This window comes from Raphanus sativus, chromosome 4, assembly GCF_000801105.2.
Source record: "Raphanus sativus cultivar WK10039 chromosome 4, ASM80110v3, whole genome shotgun sequence".
NCBI lineage: Eukaryota > Viridiplantae > Streptophyta > Magnoliopsida > Brassicales > Brassicaceae > Raphanus > Raphanus sativus.
Genome location: NC_079514.1, coordinates 30,076,653 through 30,089,380, shown reverse-complemented (window position 1 = coordinate 30,089,380; position 12,728 = coordinate 30,076,653). Strand labels below are relative to the sequence as shown.

Genomic DNA, 12,728 nt, shown 5'->3' with positions numbered 1-12,728 from the left:
AACTCTTATGGTTAATAAGTTCCTCACTGATGGGACAATGCCAGATGGGCTGAACGAAACCAATATCTGCCTCATCCCAAAGACGACAAAACCAAATGATATGGCCCAGTTTCGGCCTATTAGTTTGTGTAACGTAAGTTACAAGATCATCTCTAAGGTCCTATGCCAGAGACTTAAGAAAGTGCTACCAGGATTGATATCGGAAACCCAGTCAGCCTTTGTTGCTGGAAGACAGATATCTGACAATATTATGATTGCTCAAGAGATGTTCCATGCACTCAGGACCAAGCCAAGCGGACGCAACAAAAGAATGGCTATTAAAACAGATATGAGCAAAGCTTATGACAGGATGGAATGGTCATTTATTGAAGCTGTGATGAGAAAGATGGGTTTCTCAGAGACATGGATCACATGGATAATGAGATGTATTACGTCGGTCCAATACAAAGTCCTCATGAATGGGCAACCAAGAGGAAATATCATCCCAGGAAGGGGCCTACGCCAAGGAGATCCTTTATCTCCTTTCATTTTTATTCTATGCACGGAAGCGCTCGTTAGCCTTCTTAATCACGCAGAGAACCAGGGAAAGATAACGGGGATGCGCGTTACCCGCGCGTGTCCATCGATATCTCACCTACTATTTGCTGATGATAGCCTTTTCTTTTGTAAGGCGGAGCCCCGTGAATGTGAAGAAGTAATGAAAGTGATCAGGATCTATGGCAAGGCATCAGGACAATGTATCAACTTTGATAAATCTTCCTTACTCTTTGGTAAGAGGATTAACGCAACCACAAGGCAAGAGATCAAGGATGTACTTGGAATACAGAATGATGGAGGGATGGGAACCTACTTGGGTATTCCAGAAGATATTAGTGGTTCTAAGTGCAAGCTCTTTGCTTTCCTGAAAGACAAATTAATGCATAGAGTGAACGGCTGGACAGGTCGTTGGCTATCGAAAGGAGGGAAAGAAGTATTGATTAAGTCCATATTGCTAGCTCTACCGACGTATGTAATGTCTACTTTTCTACTCCCATTGGAGATATGTGAAAACCTTGCTAGTGCTATTGCCCAATTCTGGTGGAGTTCAAATCCTCCAAAAAGAGGAATACACTGGTCGAAATGGGAGAAAGTCTGCCTCCCGAGAGAAGAAGGAGGGATTGGATTCCGTATGATCCATGAGTTCAACCTGGCATTATTAGCAAAACAATTATGGAGGTTAACACAAAACCCGGATTCGCTGGTTGCTCGTGTCTTAAGAGGAAGGTACTATAGACTAAGCTCGCCTTTGCGAGTAAATTCTGTAAACAGTCCTTCATATGTGTGGACTAGTATCTCCGCTGCGAAGAAGCTTTTGTTGCTGGGGATAAGGCAGAAAATACACTCTGGTTATGAGGTGAAGGTGTGGGAGGATCCCTGGATTCCAAACACTCCAGCTATGCCAGCTATACCTATAGCGCCAGTTATGAATCCAAATATGAGAGTAAGTGATCTTATTAACCAGGAGTTGAAGGAATGGGATGTTGATCTACTGGAACAATATGTTAGCCCTGCTGACATACCACTTATTAGGAGTTTGGCCTTAAGCACAACTCATAGGTCTGACACATTTTGCTGGAACTTCACGAGAAATGGACAATATACGGTTAAGTCTGGATATTGGGTTGCCCAAAACCTTTTGAAGGATGCAGGCGAAAAAGAAGTGGTAGAACCAAGTATCACAAAACTTCAAGCCTTTGCTTGGAAGATAAAGGCGCCGAAGAAAATCTGTCATCTTATATGGCAATTGTTAACTGGTCAAGTGGCAGTAACGAGAAATCTAGTGAGGCGGAATATGAGATGCGATAATTACTGCCCAAGATGTGGTGACCCCGAGGAATCAGCAACACATGCTATTTTTGAATGCCCACCTGCTCTACAGGTCTGGCTTCACTCATCAACTCCGACGAGCCCTGCTGTTTTTCCGGCATCAAGTATATACACGAATATGAACTACCTCTTCTGGGAAAAGAATGGTATACTTGAACCAGATCAAGACAGGGATCCTTATCCCTGGCTGATTTGGTACATCTGGAAGGCTCGAAATGATAAACTCTTTAGGGGCATAGATAGAGACCCTCTGGAACTAGTTCGTTATGCTGAAAGTGAGTGTCAAGCCTGGTTTAATGCCAATGAAACGATACCAGTAGCGGTACAAGGAAACAATGTAGAGGAACCTCAAGTCATAAGCTTGGGTAATATTTGTTTGCTGGATGGATCTTGGACATCTCAGGCTCAATTTAGTGGGTGTGGATGGGTCTGGTTGGACAGTAGGGGAAACACACAACTCATGGGATCACAGAACTTTCCTAGAAGAGAATCAGCTCTGCACTCCGAAGTGGAAGCACTGCGATGGGCGATGGAGAATATGCTTCAACATTCAACTTGTCAGAACTTTGGAACAGACTGCAAGGAATTGATTGCTATGGTCAAGGAACCTCATGCTTGGCCAAGTTTTGCTACGGAGCTGGAGAGGATAGAGACACTGATCATTTGCTTCCCCGACTTCAAGATTTCTTATATTCCTAGAGCGCGTAATCAGATTTCAGACTTTTTAGCTAAGACAGCTAGATCCTTCTATAGGAAGTTACATTTTATTGGTTGTTCTATTCCGGTCTGGTTACCCAGACCACCTCAAGCTTGAGTAATAGAATAGCCGTTTGCCGTCAAAAAAAAAAAAATCAACTATACCACTAATCAAAACACATTTTCAAAAATACCACATTCATTAATATGTGAATTACTAGACTGCCCTTATCTTATTTTTAATTCATCATCGTCTCGAACAAGGAGCAGCTATTCCTTCTCTAATAACAGACCAGCAAGTCCCTCTTCTTCTTCCACTTCCTCTTCTCATCTCAGCAACCGTCACCTCCACCGGCGGCGGAATCGGCTCCCGATCTATGACTACTAGTCACACCTTCTCCGACTATGGGCCAATCGGGTCCGAGAGCTTCGGAACAGGATCCTCTATCCCGTACCCGTCAGAGGAGCTTCTCGGCGAGCCTGTGGAGGAGACTATCAGCTCTGAGCGGGATAGTATCTCCGTCACCGTTCGTTTTCGACCATTGAGGTATATAAAATCGATCTGATCTTCGTAATACCAGATCTATTGGAAGTTCAATTATTGGGATTTCTGAAATTGATTCTGATTGCAGCGATAGATAGTATCAAAGAGGAGATGAAGTTGCTTGGTACCCTGATGGCGATACTATGGTCAGGCACGAGTACAACACTTGTTCACTCTCTCACACTCTGCGAGAGAGGAGGATGCGAGTGAGTGAGAAATGCAGATGCAGATACTGTAAAATGCAGTTACAATATAGGCTGGCGGCAGTATAATGTCAGCTCAATCAGGTTTTGTAGATACAGCCAAGTCTTTCCTCTGTACAGTTTCGAAATGCGGATTGGTCCTTACTGTGTATAGCCACAACATACTCATCAACAGGTTCTGTCTAGCTGGCTCCATCGGAGAAGCTTTGGAGTTAGCTGGTGATATGAATATCAAGCATGGAGTGGAGCCTGATACTGTGACGTACAATATCCTTGCGAAAGGGTGTCATCTCCTCGGTATGATCAAATGGGTTTGGGAGATCATTCAACAGATGCATTGGTACACAGGGGAAGGAATGGACGAGATGGAGTTCACAGAGGCAGAGAGCAACATGAATGATCTTGTCTCAGAGTACCAACAGTACCAAGACACAACTGCAGATGAAGAAGGTGAGTACGAGGATGAGGAAGAAGAAAAATACCAACAAGAGGAGGAGTACTGAGAGTAAGCGTGTGTGAACTACTCCCACCCCCTTATAAAGCCTATCTCTAGTTATCTATATTATTAAAAGAGAAGTACCCATATAAAATACCCCTTAGTTTTCACTTTTAATTACAATGATATGCCACTGACATTAAATAATACTTCCTATTTTAGTGCTGTCTTTTCCACTTAGATTAATGTATTTTCCAAAATTATATTTAAATTAAATACACAATTAAATGACACTTCCTATTTTAATGTTTTGTCTTTTCCACTTAGATTAATGTGTTTTCCAAAATTGAATTTGAATTTAATACACTTCATTAACTTCTCCATTAAATCAATGTCAAATTCAAAAAAAAAATGTTCTTATTAGACAAACAATTCTGGAAATTATAATATCAACTTTTCATTTAAAAAATCTGAACGAAAAAAGTATTAGCAAATTTAAACTGAAACTAGATAATATCTAAACTTGGTATCTAGAGAACCATAACCAAACCTTATCCGAACGAAATATTTTGGATATTCGAATGTATTTAAATCATATTTATATACTTTAATATGGTAGCTATTTTTCGAATTAATATCTAAGATATAAGCTATTTTAAGTTGTTTAAAAATATTTGAAATATAAAAAATAATCAAAAGTTAACATTTAAAGTAGATAAACAATAATCAAAACATCAAAAATACTTAAAATATATATTTATTCTTCATCCAAATATTCAAGTTAAACCTATTTTTAATTTTTAATTTAGGTACTTTGGCTTTAGATTTAGAGAAATTTAAAGATATATTAATTTTGAAAATTTAAAAATAGTTTAAACGGGTTATCAAATCCGCAAAGATCTGAATCAAACCGGAACCAAATGTTATAAATACTCGAATAGAGTTAGAATCTTTAAACTAAAAAAACTCAAATCCGAATAAATTTTAACCGAATTCGAGTGGATACCCAAATATTCAGCCCTACCTTAGTCAATATAAAACGATCAAATATTACAAATATACTATTTAGTATAAATAAATAAAAACTAAAACTAAAAATTAATACCCGTGCGGTCGCACGGATCAAGATCTAGTTTGTTTTTATTAAGGAAGCCTCAACTACGAGTTGCAGGTTTATATTGACAAATTATGGATCTTGCTTGACTTATGGTGTGCTGTTTGTGTACTTTAATTTGAGATTATAAATTTTAACAAGCAATTATTTTCATAGGGATTCTTAGAACATTCCGAGTATGCAGCTGGAAACTTCGTATTCTAACAACTTCCCCATCACTAAGGCTTTATAAGGATTATAAATACTTTATAAATGTTTATAAATCATTTTTAAAGATTTAGAAATCATTTATAAACCTTTTAAAAAACTCTGAAAAACTTTATAAAGAATTATAAAATATTGACAAACTTTATAAAATATATTTAAAGTTGGTTGTTGGCTGTTGTTTATTCTCTCCGAGACTTATAACTTACTCTTTCTGATTATAATATTAGTCTTGAGACTTAGAACTTATAAGAGGTATTTGAAGGCTCTACTTCCTGATTTGAAGTCGCGCATAAGTAATGCGTTGGTTGCTACAGCTAAGGAGCATCAGAGCTATGGTGATTTTACAGAATCCAGTGTCCGTATTTATCAGTTTGGGGTTCATTTACCAAATTCTTTGTTAATAATGACACTGTTATTGACTTTGATAACTGACTGTTTCTTCCTAACGGCATATAAATAAATATATATAAGTGCTTATAAATAACTTTGTAAGGGTTTATAAATAATTTATATTAGATACAAAAGTAAAAAAAAATCATCAAACACTAGAGGGTTAGCTTCAGTCTTCAGAGGTCATCTCCTCTGCTGCTGATCACTCTGGTGATCCTGCAATCGTAAATAAAGATACACGAGTAGATCATCAAGATGATCAGATCAAACATGTTCATGGCTTTACTTCCCATTAAAGTAAACTGTTTCGTGAATAATGACAGAACTCACTATTTCCTATTGCCTTGCAGGCTGCTGCAAGATCATCCAGACCAGAGTATATATAAACTATTATAAATAACTTAGAAACCATTACAAATGATCTACAAATCTTTAGAAATTATTTATAATCCTTTATAAATTAAGGATTTAGGGAAAGGAGCGCCTGGGTGTGGTTCACTGATCGGAAACTCATTTTTGAACTCCAAAAGAGCATCTCTTTGGAGTATAGGAGAAGCAAGAGTATTGAAAATAAGGAAAAGAAAGAAATGAAATAAGATTGGTTCGGAATCATCATCCTTCTTTTTTCTTCTTAAGTTTGTATAGCAAATAAATGAGTTGTGTAATGCTTATGGGGCTCCTTTATAGAGCTTTGGCTTTGCAAGTCTTGCGTCAACTCTTGTCTGACTTTCAGTTGATTTTTTCACGTCGTTTTTGATCAGTGAGTTGTCCCACACTGTCCTCTGCTTGGCTCAAAAGTCTAACCCATCGGCTCATTCCTTTTTCTTAATAAAAAGCATATTAAAACATTACTGATCATAACTCCCCTTTATTTATAAGCGTTCATAAATCAATTCATAGAGGTTTATAAATCAATTCATAGGAGTTTATAAATCAATTTATAAGAGTTTATAAATCAATTTATAAAAGTTTATAAATCATTTTAAGAGTTTTGTAAGAGTTTATAAAACAAAATTAGAAGGGTGTACAAAACCATTCAATTGCTTAAGAAAATTTAAAAGCATCATAGATATATGTGAAGTAGTAAGAGTTTATAAATCATTTTAAAAGATTTATAACATTTTTTAGAACGGAAATTATAAGAGTTTATAAGAGTGATGAATGTTTAATAAATGATACAAATGTTTATGGACTATTTTCAGAATCTTATAAACCTTTTTATAAATCATTTAAGGATTAACTTAATCGTTTATAAGGATTAATAAAATCATTTATAAGGATTAATAAAATCATTTATATGGATTAAAAAGCATATTAAAACATTACTGATCATAATAACTCCCCTTTATTTATAAGAGTTCATAAATCAATTCATATGAGTTTATACAAAAATTTATAAGAGTTTATAATTCAGTTTGTAAGAACTTATAAAATCATTTTAAGAGTTTTGTAAGAGTTTATAAAAAACATTTATAAGATTTTATAAAAACAGTCTATAAGGATATGTATAACAAACTTGAACTTAGTATTCTACAAGGCTTTTATAAGGATTATAAATAATTTATAAACCATTATAACTAATATATAAACAATTTATAAACCATTATAACTAATATATAAACAATTTATAAACCATTATAACTAATATATAAACATTTTATAAAGGTTTATAAAAGTATTTAAAAGGGTTTATAAAACTATTTACAAGAACTTATAAGCTGTGTTTCAAAAAAAAAAGAACTTATAAGCTATTTATAATAGTTTATACATTATTTATAAGTGTTTATAAATTAATTTACAAGGTTATATATCTATTTATAAGAGTTTTTAAATCTGTTTATAAGGATTTATTCCAAAGATTATAAGAATTTAATAATCTTCATAACACAATTTATAAGAGTTTATAAATCAGTTAGAAGAGCTTATAGATCATTTATAAATTCCTACAAAAATTATAAGTAAATCTTTATGAAAGTATTTATAATGTTTATAATTCTCATGTAAATGTTTGTACATTATTTATAATTATTTACAAAATCATTTTCTAACCAAAAGCATCATTATTGTATGTGTAATTATAGAATTAATAAATCATTTTGTAATGATTTATATCATCTTATAATGGTTTATAAGAGATTTTTCGTTTGTGTCGATGGGTTTAGGACATATTTATAAGAGTTGATCAAATATTATTTGAAATATAAATCTATTTATAAGAGTTTATAAATATGTTTATAAATATATTCCAAAGATTATACGAATTTATTAATCTTCATAACACAATTTATAAGTTTATAAATCAATTTATGTGAGTTTATAAATCAATTTAGAAGTGTTTATAAAGGATCATACAAGCCACTCTTTATGACCCTGAAGGCCATCAAGATTCAAGGTTTTGACAGCCACAGTAAGGCCAGTGCCAGGCTTAAAAAAGAGCTAATTTGTTTAGAATTAGTTGAACCTATATACAAGTATCAAAAGTGTTATATAAATAATAGAAAAGACACTCACGAGGGTCTAACAGAAAAGAGCAGTTCGGATACGGACAATAAATCTTGCCACTGTTGGTACCATGCATGCTTGCTTCCTCAGAATGATCTGAAAGATGAGACAGGAAGAAACATTTTGCACTCTGCTGAGGAGAGATGATGGTTGTATTGCAGTTGAGGACACCTGATCGGAACTTCTGAAGACTGTACTTTCCCTTGGACGTATGTTTTCATGCAATGAGAACAGAACTTGTGAGTGCATTTCAGTGTTAGCATCATCTCGGAGAGACGGTCTTCACAGCAGATGGAGCAGTTCTCAGCTTGTTTTTCACAACATCAAGATTACAAATCCCTACCGCTACTTGAGCCAGGCTTAGAGCTTGGTCAAGATCACATAAAGGAGCAAGCTTTAGAACAAACCTATCAAGGTTACTTGTTTCTCCAATACCCTTTCTCTCAGAGCTACCAAGACAGGGATCTCAAGCTTCTTCTCCTCACTAGTTATCTGCAAAGACATTTCATATAAATAACAAAGCTCCAAAGAGGGATAAAGAAACCATTTGAAAAGAGACTTGCCTGATTATAAAGCGATTCTGAGTCCGTTACAGCAACCACAGAGAGGAGATTGTTCTGTAAAGCTACTGTAAGACCATCGATTAAAGCTAAGTAGTTAGCTACAGACTCCCTAGCATAAATTCCAACTTCTTCTGGACCTGAATCAACTCAAAATCTCTTGACCTCTCCAACACAACACCAATTCCTGAATAACCAGAACATGAATCTCTTCTCTTGGTTACTGAAACTCCTTTAAAGAACAATTTAACAGAGAACTCATCATCAAGTTCATCTCTTTTCTCCTCCTCTTCAGCTATAGCTACTTTGGATGTAATATCTTCACTTTCCTTTAACCACATGGTTCCAGTCTGTGTACCGAAAAAGATCGTAACATTCTTCCTCCCATCGTCAACCTCATCTTCCGTCGGCGGCTTGATGACCAAAGGCTTAAGCTGCTCGACGCGTTTCGAGCTCCTGGAACCGCCGGATCTTCAACAGACGAGTATGACGATGCAGCCGATGAGAACAGCTATGGAGGTGGATAGAATCATGGTGAATTGACGATTCTCGATGAGCATGGAGCTCAATTCTCGCTCAATTCGGCGGCGACAGACTCGTAAGCGGAGGCGTTCACCGAACGGAGAAGACGATGGGTTCTCCATCTCCTCTGATCAGTCAGGGTAGAATAGTCTTTTACCTGTTAAAATTTTGATGGTAAAATTGATTAGTGTACAATTGAAAAAGGGTATAAGGAAAATGGTATATGTGACAATTTCTCTATATTTAATTAGTTACGGATTATTTGATTCAAAGCTTTTCGATTATTAGATTCATTATTATCCGTAAATTTGTTCACCGGTAAAAACAAATTCAACTTATTATACTTGTTATTTGTAATTTACACCATCTCCAATCCACTTCTATTTTTATTTTTATAGAAATAGATTTATTTTAATATATAAAGATTTGCTATTTTCATCTTTAAATATAAAAATAAAAACTGGGATTTCTTTTTATTTTCCTCTAAAATATAGACGAATTCTGATATAAAGACATACATTGGAGCAAATCCATTTCAATAATAAAAATTTCTATTTTAAAGAAAAATATAGAAATATACATTGGAAATCCTCTTACATGTCCAACACAACTTGATCACTATATCAAATTGATCTTTTTCTTTTTTTCGACAAACATTGTAACCTCTTTTTCATCTGACCAATAAAATAGTCTTTCAAAATAACACAGTTTTGTTCTGTGTGGGTGAATGAATGAATCCTTGAATACTTCTTTGTATCTTTTATGATTAGCCACGTAAAAGAGTTTGACTGTTTGAGTAAACTGATGATTGATCCGGTTCTGGTTAGAAACAGAATTATACCCAACTTATACTGTCTGTGATGCAGAATCCGATTTTATATAGTTGGGGTCAAAATATAAATAACTATGAGTTGGTGTAGACAAAGTAAAAATAAAATTTTAAAAATTTGGGATGTCTCGTTTATCAAAAATGTATTTAGAATATTAGAATAGGAATGTTATGTTGATAAAAAAAAGAATAGGAATGTTATAAAAAAAAGAATATTAGAAAGGATTTTCAAGCTCATGACATTGGGGGAAAAATAGACCAGTTAATTTAATTAATAGAAGTTCACCATCTTCGCATAACGACAAAAGTTGCAGAGGAGAAGAAATTTTGTAACTTGTATGGGGATGGCCTTTAGGATGAGAAGCTCAGAGACATTTGATCCTCTTTCAAGTGGCATCAATCAGAAGGTTGTGTTCATTTATGTTTTTTTTCTAATCTGAATCACTATATAAGTAGTTGTAATAACAAATCATTTCCTTGATTCTATTGTTGATGGGGGAGAAATCAAGGAATTTCATCAACCTCAGTTCCATTTCTTCAATAATAAGAGTAAGGTTGCTTATTTTATTGGAACATAGAATATTAAGGTAAATGTGTTGATAGGTTGATTAACTGTTTTATTGCAAGATTATGTTGGATGAAATTATGTTTGTATTGCAAGATTTATCTGAATATTAGGAGCTTTTCTTACTTCTTGTATTATTCATGATGTAGGAATAAGCATAGAAAATGTTTGGCATTGGCATTTGGATCCTTGGGTTGGGGGTTCGAATCAGTTTTTTTCTGGTTTGAGTTTTTCCGTTCTTAAACATTTGGACACAATTAAGTATTTGAAATAAGTGGGTTACATTAAGAGTCTTTTCGGATCTGAAAGACCAACCCGTAAACGAAACAAAAGGAAGAGTAATCGGTGCATCGAGCAAGCTAAAAGCATAAAGCTATAAGCTAAGGTTATTAAAAATAGGAATATTAGAATAGGAATGTTATGTTGACAAAGAAATAAGAATAGGAATGTTATAAAAAAAGAATATTAGAAAGGATTTTTAAGCTCATGATATTGGGGGAAAAAATAGACCAGTTAATTTAATTAATAGAAGTTCACCATCTTCGCATAACGACAAAAGTTGCAGAGGAGAAGAAATTTTGTAACTTGTATGGGGATGGCCTTTAGGATGAGAAGCTCAGAGACATTTGATCCTCTTTCATGTGGCATCAATCAAAAGGTTGTTTTCATTTATGTTTTTTTTTTCTAATCTGAATCACTATATAAGTAGTTGTAATAGCAAATCATTTCCTTGATTCTATTGTTGATGGGAGAGAAATCAAGGAATTTCATCATCCTCAGTTCCATTTCTTCAATAATCAGAGTAAGGTTGCTTATTTTATTGGAACATAGAATATTAAGGTAAATGTGTTGATAGGTTGATTAACTGTTTTATTGAAGACTAGTTTCAAGAACTTAGAAATCTTCGTTTTGGGTCATGAAAGTCATAGAAAGAAGGTTACACTTGTAATAACAAGATTCTACAAATGAGACATAAATAAAGACATATAGTTATTCATAACAAGAGAAAGTCGTGGCGTTTAAGTATAGATATGTGATTAAGTGTGTAAAAGCTTTTAGTGGGTTTCATAAAAGCAAATCAAGTTTTATTAAATAGTTGATACATTGATTTGATTAGAAGCATGTACTGTAAACCTTTAGTTTTATTTTTCTCAGGAAAGCCGGTCAGTATGTCTTCTAAGAAAGAGATGACTGAGAATGAAGAAAAGATTTGAGTTACAAAGTTTGTACACTTTATTAGTTTATTGTAAGATCCTTTGGAGGCTCTTTATAAATAAAGAGCAAGAGAACTTAACAAATTTGTGTTGACCATTGGTGGCCTAACCATAGTGGCTTCCTTCTCAAGTCCACCTGGTGGACTCGATTTACATGGTTACATTCGCTTTAGATACAAGCCTTGTTACACTGCCTAACTCATACTCAGCAACATTGGTTTCGTGGTGACGTACTTCAACTTGGCACAGCTTTACAAGCCATTCGAAGAACAAGCCAACAAAATAAAGACACTGAGGAGAATATTTTCCAACATTTTTTATGTAATATTCGCAGTCCTTAAAAATAGGATTGTAATGGTAACTGAATGTTGACTTTATTTGGCAATGCTCCAGAAGCCACTTGAAGAACAAGACAAAGCAGAGACATTGAAGAGGAGACTCACCGTTGGATGGATGGTGTTCTGGGTTACTGTGGCACTGTTCTTTGGGACCTTTACAGCTGGGTATTGGCTTGTGTATCCAGCCACTGATCAGACCATCTGGCCAATGTGGTTTGTACTTGCAATCTCGGTCTCGAAAGTGGTTGTATCTTTGGTGTATGTCTTTGGCAAGAAGCTAGCTGGTTTCTAGATTAAATGGTTTTGTGTGGTCAAATAAGTGGTTTTAACCACAAAATAGTTTTCTTTTTCTCTGTAATGACTTTTCATATTTGATATGGACAAAAGAAAAACAGTAAGAAAAAGTTTCATAAATCAAAAACGAAACAGGGAGTCGCAAATGTTCACATGATGATGACCTAAAGTCAATTCAAGGTCTTTATCATGAACCAGAAACAATCTCAGACACAGACTCGGCTATATCTTTTGGTGCAGAGATGAATAACGTTAAGCCAAAATTGTAGTCAAGGAAGGATGTCTCTATTAACGGTCACAATAAGAATGGAGAGAGATATTACACTACAAGAAAAATGGGTTTTACTAGCGGACGAAAAACGCTATTTATCGATATAACAGCGGTTTATGAAACGCTGTATCATCGCCCGTGATAGTAGGTCATGTACAATAGATAGCGGTTTTTGGA

At 34.7% G+C, this 12,728-nt stretch overlaps 2 long non-coding RNA genes and 1 pseudogene across 2 annotated transcripts; 1 reads left to right on the top strand and 2 right to left on the bottom strand.

Annotated features, from left to right (window-relative positions):
* The first annotated feature begins 2,815 nt into the window (after positions 1-2,815).
* Positions 2,816-3,867, top strand: LOC108853081 (uncharacterized). Its single transcript, XR_008944490.1, has 3 exons — positions 2,816-3,109; positions 3,195-3,393; positions 3,485-3,867. It is a non-coding gene; the product is annotated as an uncharacterized LOC108853081 (long non-coding RNA).
* A 1,673-nt stretch (positions 3,868-5,540) lies between these two features.
* Positions 5,541-6,338, bottom strand: LOC130510750 (uncharacterized). The gene is made up of 2 exons (XR_008944489.1): positions 5,787-6,338; positions 5,541-5,672 (listed from the first exon to the last, which is right to left on the bottom strand). It is a non-coding gene; the product is annotated as an uncharacterized LOC130510750 (long non-coding RNA).
* Positions 6,339-7,886: 1,548 nt separating this feature from the next.
* On the bottom strand, positions 7,887-9,193 carry LOC108854935 (E3 ubiquitin-protein ligase RSL1-like; annotated as a pseudogene).
* Between the last annotated feature and the right edge of the window lie 3,535 nt (positions 9,194-12,728).